This window comes from Benincasa hispida, chromosome 8, assembly GCF_027475165.1.
Source record: "Benincasa hispida cultivar pf3 chromosome 8, pf3_genome.v1.1, whole genome shotgun sequence".
NCBI lineage: Eukaryota > Viridiplantae > Streptophyta > Magnoliopsida > Cucurbitales > Cucurbitaceae > Benincasa > Benincasa hispida.
The window spans coordinates 29,429,490-29,445,294 of NC_143485.1; the positions used below are offsets into that span (position 1 = coordinate 29,429,490).

General features: G+C 33.0%; 1 long non-coding RNA gene and 2 pseudogenes across 2 annotated transcripts; 2 read left to right on the forward strand and 1 right to left on the reverse strand.

Annotated features, from left to right (window-relative positions):
* Positions 1–4,962: 4,962 nt before the first annotated feature.
* LOC120084002 (zinc finger protein MAGPIE-like) lies at positions 4,963–6,217 on the reverse strand (annotated as a pseudogene).
* A 1,552-nt stretch (positions 6,218–7,769) lies between these two features.
* Positions 7,770–9,373, forward strand: LOC150034494 (uncharacterized; annotated as a pseudogene).
* A 1,604-nt stretch (positions 9,374–10,977) lies between these two features.
* On the forward strand, positions 10,978–13,240 carry LOC120083789 (uncharacterized). 2 transcript variants are annotated; one of them, XR_016531295.1, is made up of 9 exons: positions 10,978–11,112; positions 11,203–11,541; positions 11,628–11,858; positions 11,939–12,163; positions 12,240–12,402; positions 12,480–12,584; positions 12,657–12,729; positions 12,815–12,910; positions 13,007–13,240. It is a non-coding gene; the product is annotated as an uncharacterized LOC120083789 (long non-coding RNA). The 2 variants fall into 2 exon arrangements; XR_016531296.1 differs by lacking the exons at positions 10,978–11,112; positions 11,628–11,858.
* Positions 13,241–15,805: the final 2,565 nt, after the last annotated feature.

A 15,805-nucleotide genomic window follows, 5' to 3' on the forward strand; every position in this document is an offset into this window, starting at 1 on the left:
ACAACTCTTCTAAAGCCTAGGGTTTTTATGCAATAAAACATGTAAATCATCATAATGCATAAAACCCTGAAAATCTCAAATAGAATTCATCATGTCATAACCTAGTAGGACAACCCCTTTTGCTTAACCACTCAATCTCAAAATTCTTAGTTGATGTGGAGTAATATCGACACAATCAACGTCAAACTGTACCTACGTTCATGAGGTAATATTTTAGGTACCATAATACTTTAGGTACCAGGGGGCGAGATATCTTCTCATAATCCTTTGGTATGATTTTCTCTCATAAGCCAGATACCTTCTCATAGTTCTTTAGTATTGGCTTCCTCATCACATCATACTAAGATCATTCAATTTAAAACATCAAGCATTCTACTAAAATAAGCCTTAAAAGCATCTACTACAATAACTAGCATGAAATAAAGGAATGTTGAAGAACACATGCTTTATGAAATAGAGCTGGAAAATATTAAGCCTGGAGGCTTCAAATACTTCGGTCTAGAGCTCAGAATGCTTCAAATACTTCGGTTTGCTCTGGAGGCTTCGAATTCTGGCCTTCATCAGGTTCCCTAAAATTTTGGGCATCTTTCTGGCCAAATATTATCATTGCAGCCTAGGTTTATATTCCACACTCAAAGAGCTTCGATATTGTTGAAAATATCCTTCTTAGCACAAGTGAAATGCTTACACAGCTTGCTTCTTTCAACCCCTAAGTCAGCTACTTGCTTCTTTATCACCTAAATCCCAGGTTCTAATTTTAGAACATATAACTGTAAATCTATTCATTAAAATTCAAAACTTCCTTCTATGAACTTCTTTCATATTCTTTTGGCCATCTTACCTCAAAATTTGAGCTCTTAACTCTTCTTTAATCAACAAGAATTCATCAAATATCACGGATTGTCCGATTGAACTCAGAATCTGCACTACCTTGAATCTTCTTTGATTTTCAGCATCATTTCGTGGAAGTTTCTTTTCAGTAGCCCCAACTCTTCATTCTCTCACACTCATCAAATTTCGGTGGAATCTCTTAATTTGGTTGAGTAAAAAGGGCCAAATTGATCTCTTTTTATCAACCCATATATATAGAAAACTTTGCATGAATTTCCAACGTTCATACTTTGCCACGTAATCTCCCTAGCTAGACTTTTCCTCAAATTTGGTTAAGTCTCATGAAGTCACCTCATGCTTCAGCCATATTAGGTGTTTGTCACTGTCCAAAACTTTACTTCCAGCGTATAGGGGCTTGCTTCAATGCATGGATGTTCCTTTGCTTTCAATGCATCACTAGGTTTCAAGCTCTTCAATGCATGTCGTGTCTCCATTCGAACTTAATTCCTATGGCAAACCATTCCAACGCATGGCTTGCTTCTTCCTCAAGTTCAACCCTCCAAAATTAGCTTCCCTTACTTCATAACTTACTTCCTTGGTCCTTCAATATATGGTAGCCATCCACACATGGTTGTTACCTAACTTCCAATGCATGGAGCTTGTTTGGGGTGTCTTGCATGTTCTACTTGGCCCTACTTCTTATGTATCCTTTTTCAATGCATAGTGCATCAATTTTACCCTTCCTAGGACTTCTTTGGATGTATGGTATCCCTTGCCATGCGTTCAACTTCCCCTCTTTTCCCCATTCCTTAGTTTTTAAACTACTTCTTAAAGCATGGTTCCTCTACTTGAGTTCAAAGCATAGTTCTTGTGTTTCTCATTGTGCTTTGCGTTCAAGTAGACTATTTTTATTAGGGTATGCGTCCATTTGACCTTTCTTGGGGTTTCTTGGTGTAACTCCTTCCCAAGTGGTTGTCTCATGCTTTGCCTATGCTCCAAAAATGCCCCTTTCCACACTTATGCTAATTAAGTTATGTTTGTTTGATATCTTTTTAAAATAGGGATTTGTATATCCACTTCTTTCTCCTCTCATTTCTTAAGAATTTCTATTTTTTTAAACTTGAAATGTTTAATTAATCTTATAACCAAATAGATTATATGAAATTTTAGTTGATAATTATTAAATTAACAAAATCAATTATATTATTCTCCCATTCTATTATACTCAATTAATAATAATTGTTTGATGAATTAGAAATATATACTTGGTTATGTTTGTACACTCGTATGTCGACTGAGTTATGCTCATTTTGACATAAAACTTTATGTATTAATTACATACAAAAAACAAATATCATTTGTGTTTAACACACACGTATTTAACTTTGAACAATATTAGTCTTGCACATATTGTTCTTAAGCATTAATTGCCCATAGGCATAAATTGAAATCGAAAGGCTCATTTGGTAATCATTTGGTTTTGTTTTTTAGGTTTTGAAAATTAAGCCTATAAACATCCATATACCTTTAATTTTCTTGTAACTATTTTTTATCATTATTTTACAAAACCAAGCCAAGTTTTAAAACTAAAAAAAGTAGTTCTTAAAAAGTTTGTTTTTTGTTTTTAGAATTTGACTACAAATTCAACTCTTTTATTAAAGAAAAATACAAATCATTGTAAAAAATTGAGATGAAATGACCCTTAGTTTTCGCTCAAGTTGTTGTCATAATTCTTATTGCTTATTTTGGCATTGGTGTCAATAGGTTGGCCATCGCCCATTGTTGTAGTCGTAGTGCAGCTTGTTCTTTATTATTATTTTTTTTTGAAGAGGTATTGTAATTAAAGTATGCAGCCTGTTCTTTTAATGTCACTAGATTAAGAGGTTAAAAGGTTTCAACTATTTTAATGTCTTGTAGGGTTTAATCAATTAGTTTCATTTTTTGTTATTTCATTTCATTTTTAAAATTGAAATGTTATGGATGAGAATTCATGGTAACCACATATTAAAGATTTAATATTCTACGAATTTTTTGACATTTAGATATTGTAAAATCAAATCGATTGTCGTGTAAAATTAGTTGAAGTATACATAAACTGACCCAACACTCACATATATATAAATAAATGTACATAAACGGATGTTTCATGGGAATATATTCTCTCTTTTTTCCTTATATGATATTTTGATTAAAAAGTTGAGAATAAATCTAGAATAAAAAAATCAAGCAACGAAAATATTCACTATGAACCGTCCATACATAAAAAGAAAAAAATAACGATTTGAAGTTAATATTCTTTTTGGTCTATGATAAAGGGAATGAAAACAAATAGGATATATATATATATATATATATATGAGTAGTTTTTATAAATAAAAAAAATTCAAAAAGTATTTACATTTTATAGCAAAAGTGTTTTGTACACTTCGAACTTTTTACTATAAAAGATATTTACTTTTAAACATTTTTTTATATTTAAAAAGCCCTATATATTTTGTAGTTTTACCTTTTAGAAAATTCAATTTGATATATTTTTGTGTTTATCATGGTTGAGAATTAGTCAACAATTATTTTAATATAAAAGATACTTTTAACATTTGACATCTATTTTTTTTTTTCTTTTTTTTAAAAAAGGTTAGAAAATGATTTTTTTTCTTGACAATATATAAGGTGAGAGAACCAAATTTATGAATTCGAGATTGATAATATAATTATTATGTCAATTGAGCTATACTCATTTTAGTTTAAAAAATATAACACCAAATAAAGTTGAATGCATTTATATCTTTTTTATTTGAAGAATTGTTTAATATAAGACAAATTATTTTAAATAACAAAACTGCTAAAAATATTTACAAATAATAGCAAAATAACACAGTCTATTTGTGATAGACCGTGATAGACTACTATCTGTGTCTATTTGAGATACTAAGATATTGAGATAGACACAAATAATAGTCTATTGCAGTTTATCGATGGACTGTGATATTTTGTTAATAGTTGGAAATATTTTTGTTCATTTTCCTATGTTTAAAAACAACCCTAAATATAAATCACATGTATGTTAAATAAGTTATAAAATACATGTCCAATAATGTTGAAGGCCTAAGAAGCCAAACAAATAAATTTATAAACCGCTCTCAAGAGCTTGCAGGCTAGTGAGAATGGGTCATTTCCACAAGGAATCTTGAGATATTAAAGCTAATTAATTCGAACCCTAAGAGAGCGATGTTTGCATGATTTTATTCTTAGCTCGTTTGCTTGGAAGACCATAGCTAAACACCCTAATGCATTAATTAATTTATTCATTAGTCTATATGCTCAATGGATTGGTTTCGATAGCGGCTTAACCACTTTAACATACACATTAAACCTAGGTAATCTAACCAAGACAATTAACAATTTGGATAGCCTAAACTACAAATTGATTTAGTTCTTGATTTGGTTAGTCATGCAATGTCATAAAAGAATAGTTCAAAATAATTTGAAATTTAACCAAAAGCATACACTAACTAATGCCCTGTTAAGATTTAAACACTTAGATGCAATCCTCTCTAGCAAGCGAAGAAAACACACGCTAGAAGAAATTCGGGCTTCAATGTCGGTTGAAAATAGTATTATCGAATGTATTATGTCGGTTGAAAAAAATGGATCTTCAATGTCGGTTTTAAACCGACATTGAAGATAGCCTACAATGTCGGTTTAAAACCGACATTGAAGGCCTCTCATTATTATTATTATTATTTTATTTTATCAAAATTTTAATTTCCCTCTCGTGCGCGTAGACCTAAATTTTATTTCTCTTAGCTCTCTCACTTTACCAAAACTCAAACTCAAACCCTTGCTGGTCTCACCTCTCTCAGTAGCTGCTGCTAGTCGATTCCATAGAAAGAGATTGAAGGTGGTAACAATCAAATTCTCTTCTCTCTCAGTAGCTGCTGGTCGGCCGTTTGTCTTCAGGTGGGGTTGTCTTCACTGTTGTCTTCAAGTGGGGTTGTCTCCTATCTCAGTAGCTGCGATTCTCTCTCTCTCGTTCGGTCATCGGGCGGTCTCACCTTTGCTCGCTCAGTCACATGCCTTGCTAGAATCGGAAACGAGCTCGTCATCCAAGCTTCTCCATCGCAGGTATTCCATATTCTCCCTTTTCTCCATGGTTCTTTCCATTTTCCCTTCGAACCTGCCTCCTTAGATCAGTTTCATCAGAAATTCTCACATCGTTCGCATCTGGCTTAATCGAGTGTTCGTATTTAGTTTGATTGGTCAGTTGAGTTGTCTGTAAGCTCAATTGTAATGCTATGTTTTGATGAGTTTATTAACACATTATCCTGTTCCCTCGTCTCCCCTGTTCTTGTTGTTCCACTTCCACTTCCACTTCCACTTCTACACTCAAATTCACTCCGAGTACGACGCCGTTTTACAGTGTACATCTCATTCCCATTCCCATTATTATCATTCTCAGCAACAATAATTGGTCTACTTGTAGTACTAGAAGAATTACAAAACTCACTCCCATTATTAAACAAAAACCCCTGTTGTAGTTGTAGTAGTGATGGGGCTGATCTAGTGGTGGTAGTAGTAGTACAAGTTGGCCCAATTTCAGCAGCTTTCTGCAACAAAGCTGTAGCTGACATATTTCCCATCTGGGTTTGATTCATTTGCTGTCATTGATGGCTGTACAATGAAGAAACTCCTCCTCCATTATTCATCATTAACCCTTGATTTTGATTATGATTAATATAATAATCACCCATTTGTAACTGGTTTCCCCAAACTCCATCTTCACCGTACATCATCATCGGCCCCCCAATCATTTGAACATTGCTTCTTATTGTCATTGTTGCTTCCTTCACTGAAATTGGCTTCAAAATTGAACCAAAGTGTTGGCCCGTGAATAACCCTGTTTCATCTTCTATGCACCCTCCACCCATTAAATTGTAGTTGAGATTATTGCTTACTGTTGTTCCTGCTTTTACTCTTGCTGTTTCTTCTGCTAATGCATCGCAAAATGCCCTGTGAGTTATGAAGCTATCTCTCCTGTGTTTCACACAATTTCCATACTAATTAAAACATAATTAATTAGTTAATTAATTATTTACATCTAATTATTAGAGTTATATATATATACCTTGAAAATAGAGTTCCACAATCACATTTGTATTCTCTAGTGCCACAAGTTTTGGAGTGTGCTTTCCAATCAGATTGCACAGCGTATCTCTTTGAACATTTCTCACACTTCCATTTCTTCTTTTGTTGCATTCACATCCTTTTGTTCTTCATTTTTAATTGTAGCCACCTTGTAACGTTATTTTTTACTAGAATGGAGAGGTGAAAGCAAGAAAGTATACTATCATCCTGGTTAGAGCAATTTTATTGTAACATCTTGTGAGATCTCATGTCTTGTTTTCTTCATTTTTTTTGTAAACTCTAATTTATACGTAACATGGTTAATGGTTCATGCTTGTCATCTCCATATGTTACCATTTAGAGTCCTTACCTCCCATTGGCTTTAACTTAGAATTCACTGCCAGTTGTTGTGTGGTGTTGAGTGAAGTTTTTCATTTGTTAGGTTCAAGTTTGACGTGTAAGGCTAAATTTTGATTCTTGGGGATTTGGAAGGAAGATAGGAAGATTGCATTGGACGTGTTTTAAGAAGGTTGACAAGTGGAGAAGGTGCACCCAACACAAAAAGGACTTCATAACAACATTAATAACAAGGACAAGATAATATTTATAAGATGCTTATCTTAAAAGTCTAGTTGTTCTAAATTTGTTGAAGTTGCATATTTTACAATCATAATTTTATGCTTTTAAATTTTTCCTTGTTATTATTTTTTTTTTGTAGATTAAGTTGCATATTTTACAATCATGGATAAGTCATGGATGAAAATGAATAGAATGTCAGCTGAGTATGGCTTAGGGGTCGAGGTGTTTATTAAAAATGGTCTACAACATTCAAATATACCGAATGTCATGAATTGTCCATGTTTGAAGTGTGTTAATGCAAATACTCTAGATATGAACAAAATAAGAGAACACTTATTTTTTAATGGTATAGATCAAAGTTATCAAACATGAATTTTTCATGGTGAATCATTACCGATTAAGAGGAACAATGAAAATGTGTCTGCTAGTGAAAGAGACGAAGCTGATGAGAATGGTGTTGATGTTGATGACACAATTGGAATGTTTGAGGCTGCATACAATAACTATTTTAGTGAAAAATCCGATAATTTTGAAGAATTATTAGATGATGCGAAGAAACTATTGTACCCAAATTGTAAAACTTTTTCCAAAATATCTACATTGGTAAAGTTATATAATTTAAAAGCTAAATTTGGATGGAGCGATAAGAGTTTCACTGAGTTGTTGGAATTAATTCATGACATATTACCTAGTCCTAATGAAATTCCAACTTCTACCTATGAAGCAAAAAAGATGTTGGGTACTCTTGGAATGAAGTATGAGAAGATTCATGCATGTAGAAATGATTGTTGCTTGTTTAGAAAAGAACTCTCTAATGCAAATGTATGCCCCATTTGTGGCACGTCAAGATGGAAGCTTCAAAAAAATTTAAACGAAAGGGCTAAGAATATCCCAGCAAAAGTCCTGTGGTATTTCCCCCCAATTCCAAGATTTGAAAGAATGTTTTGAAGTAAAGAGACAGTAAGTTTATTGACGTGGCATGCTAAAAAAAAAAAAAAGAAACAGATGATTTATTAAAACATCCCAAAGATGCCCTATCGTGGAAAAAAATAGACAATTTGTGGCCAGAGTTTAGGTTAGAACCTAGAAATCTTCGTCTTGCTCTTTCGACAGATGGGGTAAATCCACATGGAGATCTGAGTAGTAGATATAGTTGTTGGCCAGTGATGTTAGTGACGTATAATCTACCTCCATGGTTGTGCATGAAGCGAAAATTTTTTATGTTGACTGTACTAATGTCTGGTCCTAAACAACGGGAAATGACATAGATGTTTATTTAGCTCTGTTAGTAGATGACTTGAAAAAACTTTGGAAAGATGGGGTAGAATGTTAGATGCATATGAAGAACAACGTTTCATGCTTAAAGCCATTTTATTATAAACCATTAATGATTTTCCTGCGTATGGTAACTTGTGTGGTTGTACAGTTAAAGGATATCATGCATGTCCAATTTGTGGAGAGAATACTTCATCCACTTATTTACCAAAAGGGAAGAGGATGGCATATCTCGGGCATCGCAAGTTTCTACCTCGCCATCATCTATATAGGAAACAATAGAAACCTTTTAACGGCGCATTAGAATTAGAATTTGGTCCAGAACCATTGAATGGGGAAGAAATTCTTGTAGAAACAAGTAAGTACCCATATTCATTTGGTAAGAAAAGTATCAAAGAAAATAACAGTGGAGATAACACTTCAACTTATTGGAAGAAAAAAAAATCTATTCTTTTCGAGTTAGAATATTGGAAGTATCTTGACGTGCAACATTGTTTAGACGTGATGCACATTGAAAAGAATGTATGTGCAAATCTTATTGGCACATTGCTTGATATTCCTAGTTAAACAAAAGATGGAATAAAGACTCTATTAGATTTGGTGGAATTGAACATTAGATTAGAGTTAGCCCCTCAAGTAGGAGAGAAAAAAGTCTTTTTACCTCCCGCATGTTATACATTAACACGAGCTGAGAAATTGAGCTTTTGTAAGGTACTATCAGAAATTAAAGTACCTGAAGGATATTCATCGAACATTCAAAGTTTAATGTCGCTCACAGATTTGAAACTTTATGGACTTAAGTCGCATGACCATCACGCTCTTATGCAAAAATTATTACCGGTAGCCATTCGTGATATTTTACCCAAACATGTAAGACTTGCAATTACTCGCCTATGATTCTTCTTTAATGCTATATGTTGCAAGGCGATCGATTCATCTCAGTTAAAGGGTATGCAAGAGGATATCGTTGTCACTCTATGCTTCTTAGAGAAGTATTTTTCTCCATCATTCTTCACAATAATGGTACACCTTGTAGTGCATCTCGTAAGAGAAGTTGAGTTTTGTGGACCTGTTTATTTGAGGTGGATGTATCCTTTTGAACGATACATGAAAGTGTTGAAAACTTATGTAGTAATAGAAATCGACCAGAAGGATGTGTTGGAGAAAATTATATTGTTGAAGAGACTATAGAGTTTTGTTCTGAATTCGTATCTAGTGTTAATTCTATTGGGCTAAACTCATTAACAAAGAAAGAAAATTCAAACATTGATAGAGCATTGTCAGCTGCTTTTTTTATCAGATCGAGTAAGGATGAGTTGGATCAAGCTCATCTTTATGTCCTTCAAAATGTAAATGATGTGTTTCCTTATGTCGAGTATGTAGATCTTCATCTTATTCTTGTTTTAGGTTACTTGATTATTCAATAATCTACTAACTTTGTCATTTATAATAGGCAACATATGGATATTTTGTCTAAGCTCAATTCTGATAAAAATAAAAGTAGAAAGTGGCTTCAAGAAGAGCATAATTATACATTTAGTCGGTGGTTGTCCACACGGGTAATCTTTAGAGACCTACTATTTGATGTATAATTAAATGTTAACTACTAAAGTATTATGAAATATATCGTAAGTTGCACTAGCTCTCGAAGTACCCAAAAATTCCATATCGCCTTCTTTGAGATGGATAGCTAATGGACCTTGTCCAACTGTGGCAAAATATTCTGGTTATGTGGTCAATGGTTACTACTATCACACAAAGAATCGCGATGATGTTAGGAGGGTTAAAAATAGTGGAGTTAGTATAACGACTACCACAATGTAAGTCTCTAGTGCTAAGGATAAAAGGCCCGTCATGTCAGATATGACCTTTTATGGTGTAATACAAGAAATATGGGAGCTTGACTATCATGGATTATAATTTATTTTATTCAAATGTAATTGGGTTGAGAATAGAACTGGAGTCAAAACAGACGAGTTTGGGTTTACTATTGTGGACCTCAATCATATTGGACATAAATCAGACCCATTTATTTTAGCCTCTCAAGCAAACAAGTGTTCTATGTAAAAGACCTTGCAAATTCGGGTTGGTCAATTGTTTTAACATCTCCACAATGAACAATTGAGGATGATTTTTATGAAGATGAAATAGGAGATATGCTACAAGAGTGTGGTTATAGAGGTATGCAAAGAATACCCAATATTGATACATTTACTGAGATTGATGATACAACATCCACATACATTAGACATGACTGTGAGGGTCGATGGATTGATAAATAATGTATTAAAAATGGTATGTCGTTTACTATGGTTATATTTATTTAAATAATAATATTATATGTTTTTTGTGTGAGTAATGTTTTTTTTTTAGATTGACATGGAAACTTCAGCAAGTAGCAGTGAGGATGATAGAAATATGATCCCACAAAAATATAGTAGAATAAGTATACTACGTGGCCCAACTACAATGTCTGAGTTGACACAAATAAGGACATCTGGGCAACGGTTGATGATCAATTATAATGAACATGGACAACTGGTTGGATCTGGAGCAAAGAAGATGCAGAGTTATATAGGAGTTTGTGTTTGACAACAAATTCCTATAACGTATGATTCTTGGAAAAAAGTTCCAAATCATTTAAAAGACAAACTTTTTTTATTGTGTAGCGGTATGTTTTCTAAACTTTTAATTCATGTGCATAGTAGTTTATTGTTTAACTACTTTTTTCATTGTGCAAATGTCGTTCAATATGGACTCTAAGTCCAAACATTGTATACTAATGTCTGCATCTAGGAAGTTTCGAACTTTCAAGACAACGTTGACTCAAAAGTTCATACTTCCATTTAAAAATGAATCTTCGGTCTAACAATTTCTACCACAACAATATTCTCATATAGAGCAAGATCATTGGACATAGTTCATCAATGAACGATTGAGTGAAGAATGGGAGGTAAGTCATTCACAATAAATTACATGTCAACATTATCATTGTTTTGATAGGTAACTTCAACTAGATTTATTGTATAGAAAATCAGTCGTGTTAAAAGAGAAAGACGTGTGAAATGTGTATATAATCACCACATTTCTCGGAAGGGCTATGTGAATCTTGCCCAAGAATTAGTGAGTTATTCGACTTAAATTAAAATTTTATTCTAATATGTTTATGCTAATTGAATATGTATGTTCATGTAAAACCTATCGAATGACCATTCTTATCGGGCGACTTTATGGAAAGAAGCAAGAAAAAGAAAGAATAATGAATACTTTGATGAAGTTACTCGAGAATATGCCAATCGGATTGTAAGTATATATTATGCAAAATTTAAGATGACATATATATAAGTTTAAGATGATATAGATATTGTGTGAAAATTGTAATATGTTTTACAGGATAAATTGGCTGAAGTTCATGAAGGTGAAGATGTTCTCACCGAAGCATTGGGTACGGAAGAACATTTGGGACATGTTAGAGGAATGGGTGATTTTGTTTTCCATTCTCAATATTTCAAATTAGTAAAACCAAAGTTCTCTATGAGCCAAGAAACTGAAGGAGGCTCTAGTCAAAAAATTGTTCGACATGGTAAAATGTCAAGAGAAATAACTCACAGTAAACAATCTCATCAGTCCAAATAATCTGTTGGAATTGTTGCACTAAGTGCATCTGAAGAAGATACTGAGAAGATGTCTAAAGAAGAAGATACTCAGAAGATGTCTAAAGAAGATTTGGAGGTAATTTATTTATTGTGACTTTTAAATTTTAATCATATTGTACGTGCTTAACCATGTATGACATAAGTACTTTTAAATTTGTTAAGGGGACACCATGCCACTTGGCTATAGGAACTATAGATAATATTGTTGCAGTAGCCACAACATTTGATGATGATGTGTCATGCTTAACTGTTAAAGTTCTGATTGACATTGTCATTGGAGAAGATTTGCCTATACCAATTCCTGTGAAGGGTAAAATGGAGTTCTTAAAGTAAGCAATGGGCAACTTCGTAAAATGGCCTCATGAACTTGTAGTTATGAGTGACGAAAAAAAAGTATGTTTCCTTTTCAGTTTATGAGTTTGGTTATTTATTATTTTTCCTACTTTGAATTTTTGTAACTTTGGTTATGGTAGGATCATTCACCAATTAAGAGCTTCAGCCAGTCCTCCAAATATGCTAACGCTAATGGTACTATCAAATTATTGCATGCATAACGTGAACGATGTAGACATGATCCGTATCTCTTTGGACGAGCATATATTTGGAAGAGACAAATTTATTTATTTAGGCCATGATGATTTGCTCCAATATTGCAATATGGTTGAAATAAGCTACATGTGTATTTTGACATACATTGCGTAAGTATTACTCATCTAGATTCACTCATGTATACTTTGTTTCATGTTGATAAATAATAACTTTTATTTTGTTTAGGTATCTTTGGGAAGAATGTGGTCGTGATATTACGAATAAGTTTTTTTTATATCAAGCAAAAATATCGCCACATGTGAAGTCTCAAGATATCCTCTAGAAATTTAGCCAATCAACTAGAATTGGCTAATTTAGACCAAATAGTCCTCATTCCATATAACACAGAGTAAGTAAATTGTGTTTATGTTGTGGCTAATTTGTATTATACACGTACTAATATTTCAAAATTGTTGCTTATTATAGTTATCATTGGATATTGATTTTAATCAATCTACAAAAAAATTGTGTGTATGTTTTGGATTCTCTTCGAAGCAAGGTTCAAGAGGATTTTCATGGAGTTATAAATATGTAAGTGTAAATGAACTTTCTTAGCTCTTAATTGAAGTATTTATATTTAACTAATGTTTTTAAACTATTTAGTGGATTGAAAACATGGCAAACCAAACACGATCTCCAACACTATCGGTCTTCTCCAAAATGGAAACCTGTAAAGGTAAATTTGTATTCATTTTTTAACAATTTATGTTCATTCGACTTCTTTATAACAATTTAACAATTGTTTTCAACTTTATATGCAGTGCCTTCATCAATTAGATTATGTAGGATGCGGGTACTATGTGCAAAAGTATATATACGAAATAGTGCATAATCCTACTACTCCCATTACTAGCCTCGTACGTAAATTATTTATTTTTTTATATAGTGCTAGCTTTAATTTATAAATGGACGTAAACTTATGTTGAGTTTATCTTTTTTTTTTCTTTTTGTAGTTCAATACAAAAGATGCATATATGCAAGGAGAGATCAACGTAATTCGGACCCAATGGGCAAGTTTTGTTGGCCTATTTGTGTAAGGATGTAATTCTTGTTTTTTTGTCTCAATAGAATGTAAATGCTAGCTTAGAATGAATTTGTGGATAAATTCATAGGTGGAAGACGTGATCTGTTTATTATTGGAAGCTGTATTCATGGTATTGTGATAATGGTATTGTGATTCTTGTTTATTCATGGAATTAGTACTACTTGATATTTGTGAATGAGAGAAATGATGGCTTTGGTGTAAGTATTCTATGAAAGTCGAGTTCTTGTATTGTGATTCTTGTCTGGTTCTTGTATTGTGATTCTTATTTGTGGATAAATTCATAGGTGGAAGACATGATCTGTTTATCATTGAAAGCTGTATTTATGGTATTGTGATTTGCTTTATTCATGGAATTAGTACTAGATATTTGTGAATGAGAGAAATGATGGCTTGGTGTAAGTATTCTATGAAAGTCTGGTTCTGGTTGGCTTTGTGTAAGTATTCTATGAAAGTCTGTTTTAGTATTGTGATTCTTGTTTGTGGATAAATTCATAGGTAGAAGTCACGATCTGTTTATCATTGAAAACTGTATTTATGGTATTGTGATTCTTGTTTATTCATGGAATTAATACTAGATATTTGTGAATGAGAGAAATGATGGCTTGGTGTAAATATTCTATGAAAGTCTGGTCCTGGTATTGTGATTCTTGTTTGTGGATAAATTCATAGGTGGAAGATATGATCTGTTTATTATTGGAAGCTGTATTCATGGTATTGTGATTTTGGTATTGTGATTCTTGTTTATTCATGGAATTAGTACTACTTGATATTTGTGAATGAGAGAAATGATGGCTTTGGTGTAAGTATTCTATGAAAGTCTGGTTCTGGTATTGTGATTCTTGTTTGTGGATAAATTCATAGGTGGAAGACAAATATTGATGAGTATATGTAATGGATTGGAAATATTGATTCTTGTTTGTGGATAAATTCATAGGTGGAAGACAAATATTGATGGGCTCGCCATGCAATTTTTTTTATACTCTTTAATATAAAACAATGGCGGACATTTCCTGACCCAACACGAGACATATAATGTCGTTTTTAACTTATTTGACTAAAAAAATGGATTCGACAACAAAATTAAAAAAAAAAACGGATAGATTCGGGCTTCAATGTCGGTTAAGAATTAAAAAAAAAGGCTTACCGACATTAAAGACCTTTAATCACTAAAGATTTTTAATGTCGGTTGCAAAACTTTCAATGTTGAGACTTTTAATGTCGGTAGGCTGCAATATTGGTGTTACTGAAGGCCTTTAGTGTCGGTTTAAAACCAACATTAAAGGCAACCGACATTAAAGGCCTTTAATAACACTACCTTTAATGTTGGTTGCCAACCGATATTAAAGCTCTTTAATGTCGATTTAAAACCGACATTAAAGCCCGAATTTCTTCTAGTGACAACAAGTGATCAAACCATAAATGATTGGTAAGCATAGAAGTTAAATTCAATAAAACAAAACAAAACAAAATAAAATCTAATAGCAACTAGAACTAAATATGAGTCTCACAACCAAGAATTTATGAGTTCCAATCCTATCCTAAGCTAGATAAGACTTACTTTAGCTACAAAATATGCCAAGATGAAGTTTTATACAAAGAAATAAAAAACTACAAAAAGTTAATGTTAGGAAGAAGAAAATACAGAGAAATTGGAGCTGGAGGCTGGAACATTAAGGATGGCTTGCCCTAAATTGAACAAAATCTTGTGTATAAAAAAAATGTTGGCGCCTAGCGCTGGGTGTTGGCCTCAGTTATTGAAGCACAAGGGAAGAAAGGGCGTAACGGCGCCTCACATCGTGTGCATTGTCTGCTTTTGTCAAAGTCTAGAGCGCCGGAACGCTCCAGGGTAGCACTGCGACGCTACATCAATATGCTCTCTATTAGAAAGAGCGCTGGGTGTAGTGTGGCACGAGCATTGCTGCATCAGGCACTAAGGGCATTTCCATTATTTTCCTTCTCTTTCTTCATGATTGATATTTCAAAGCTCTATTTTGGTTCGTTATTGTCCCATTTCAGCTAATGGTTGATTTTACCTCTTAATTGCTCAATATCTACAAAATCATAAAGTAAATGTGTAAAATCCTAGAACGAGTTCGAATTAAGCTAGAGAAATTAGTAATTTTATGGTGCTATCAAACACCCTAACTTAATTCTTGATCATCCCAAACAAAGTAGAAAGACACAATTATGCACAAAGATATGTTAACTTAATCGCAAAGCCTGATTCTCTCATTTTAATAGTTTATCAGGATCATGCTTGCAATCAATAATGTCATCCAAAAAAAAAAAAAAAAAGAAAGAAAGAAAAATAAAGTGAGGCAAATTAAGAAGGCTTCTTCAAATCTATTCATGTATAAGAAAGTTCAAAGCCCTTCTACTTAGGCCTAGAAAAAACCAGGAATAGATTTATAAGGCCCTCGATTCGTTTTTCCCCTACTCTGTCTCGAGAGGCCAAGAATTAAACTTCCTAAGTCCAAAGTGGCAATAACATGCAATAAGAAAAATCAACCTCATTTCTTGTTATCCTTTTGTCATACCCCCTCCCAGATTACCTATTTAACCCGAGAGAAGATGTGAAGACAGCAGATGCCAATCCTCTTATGACATCTTCTGCCAATTGAACCTATAAAACATCATAACCGTTCAAGAACTCAACATAACTTATCATCACATTATATTATTTCCACATCATCACTTAGAGATAATT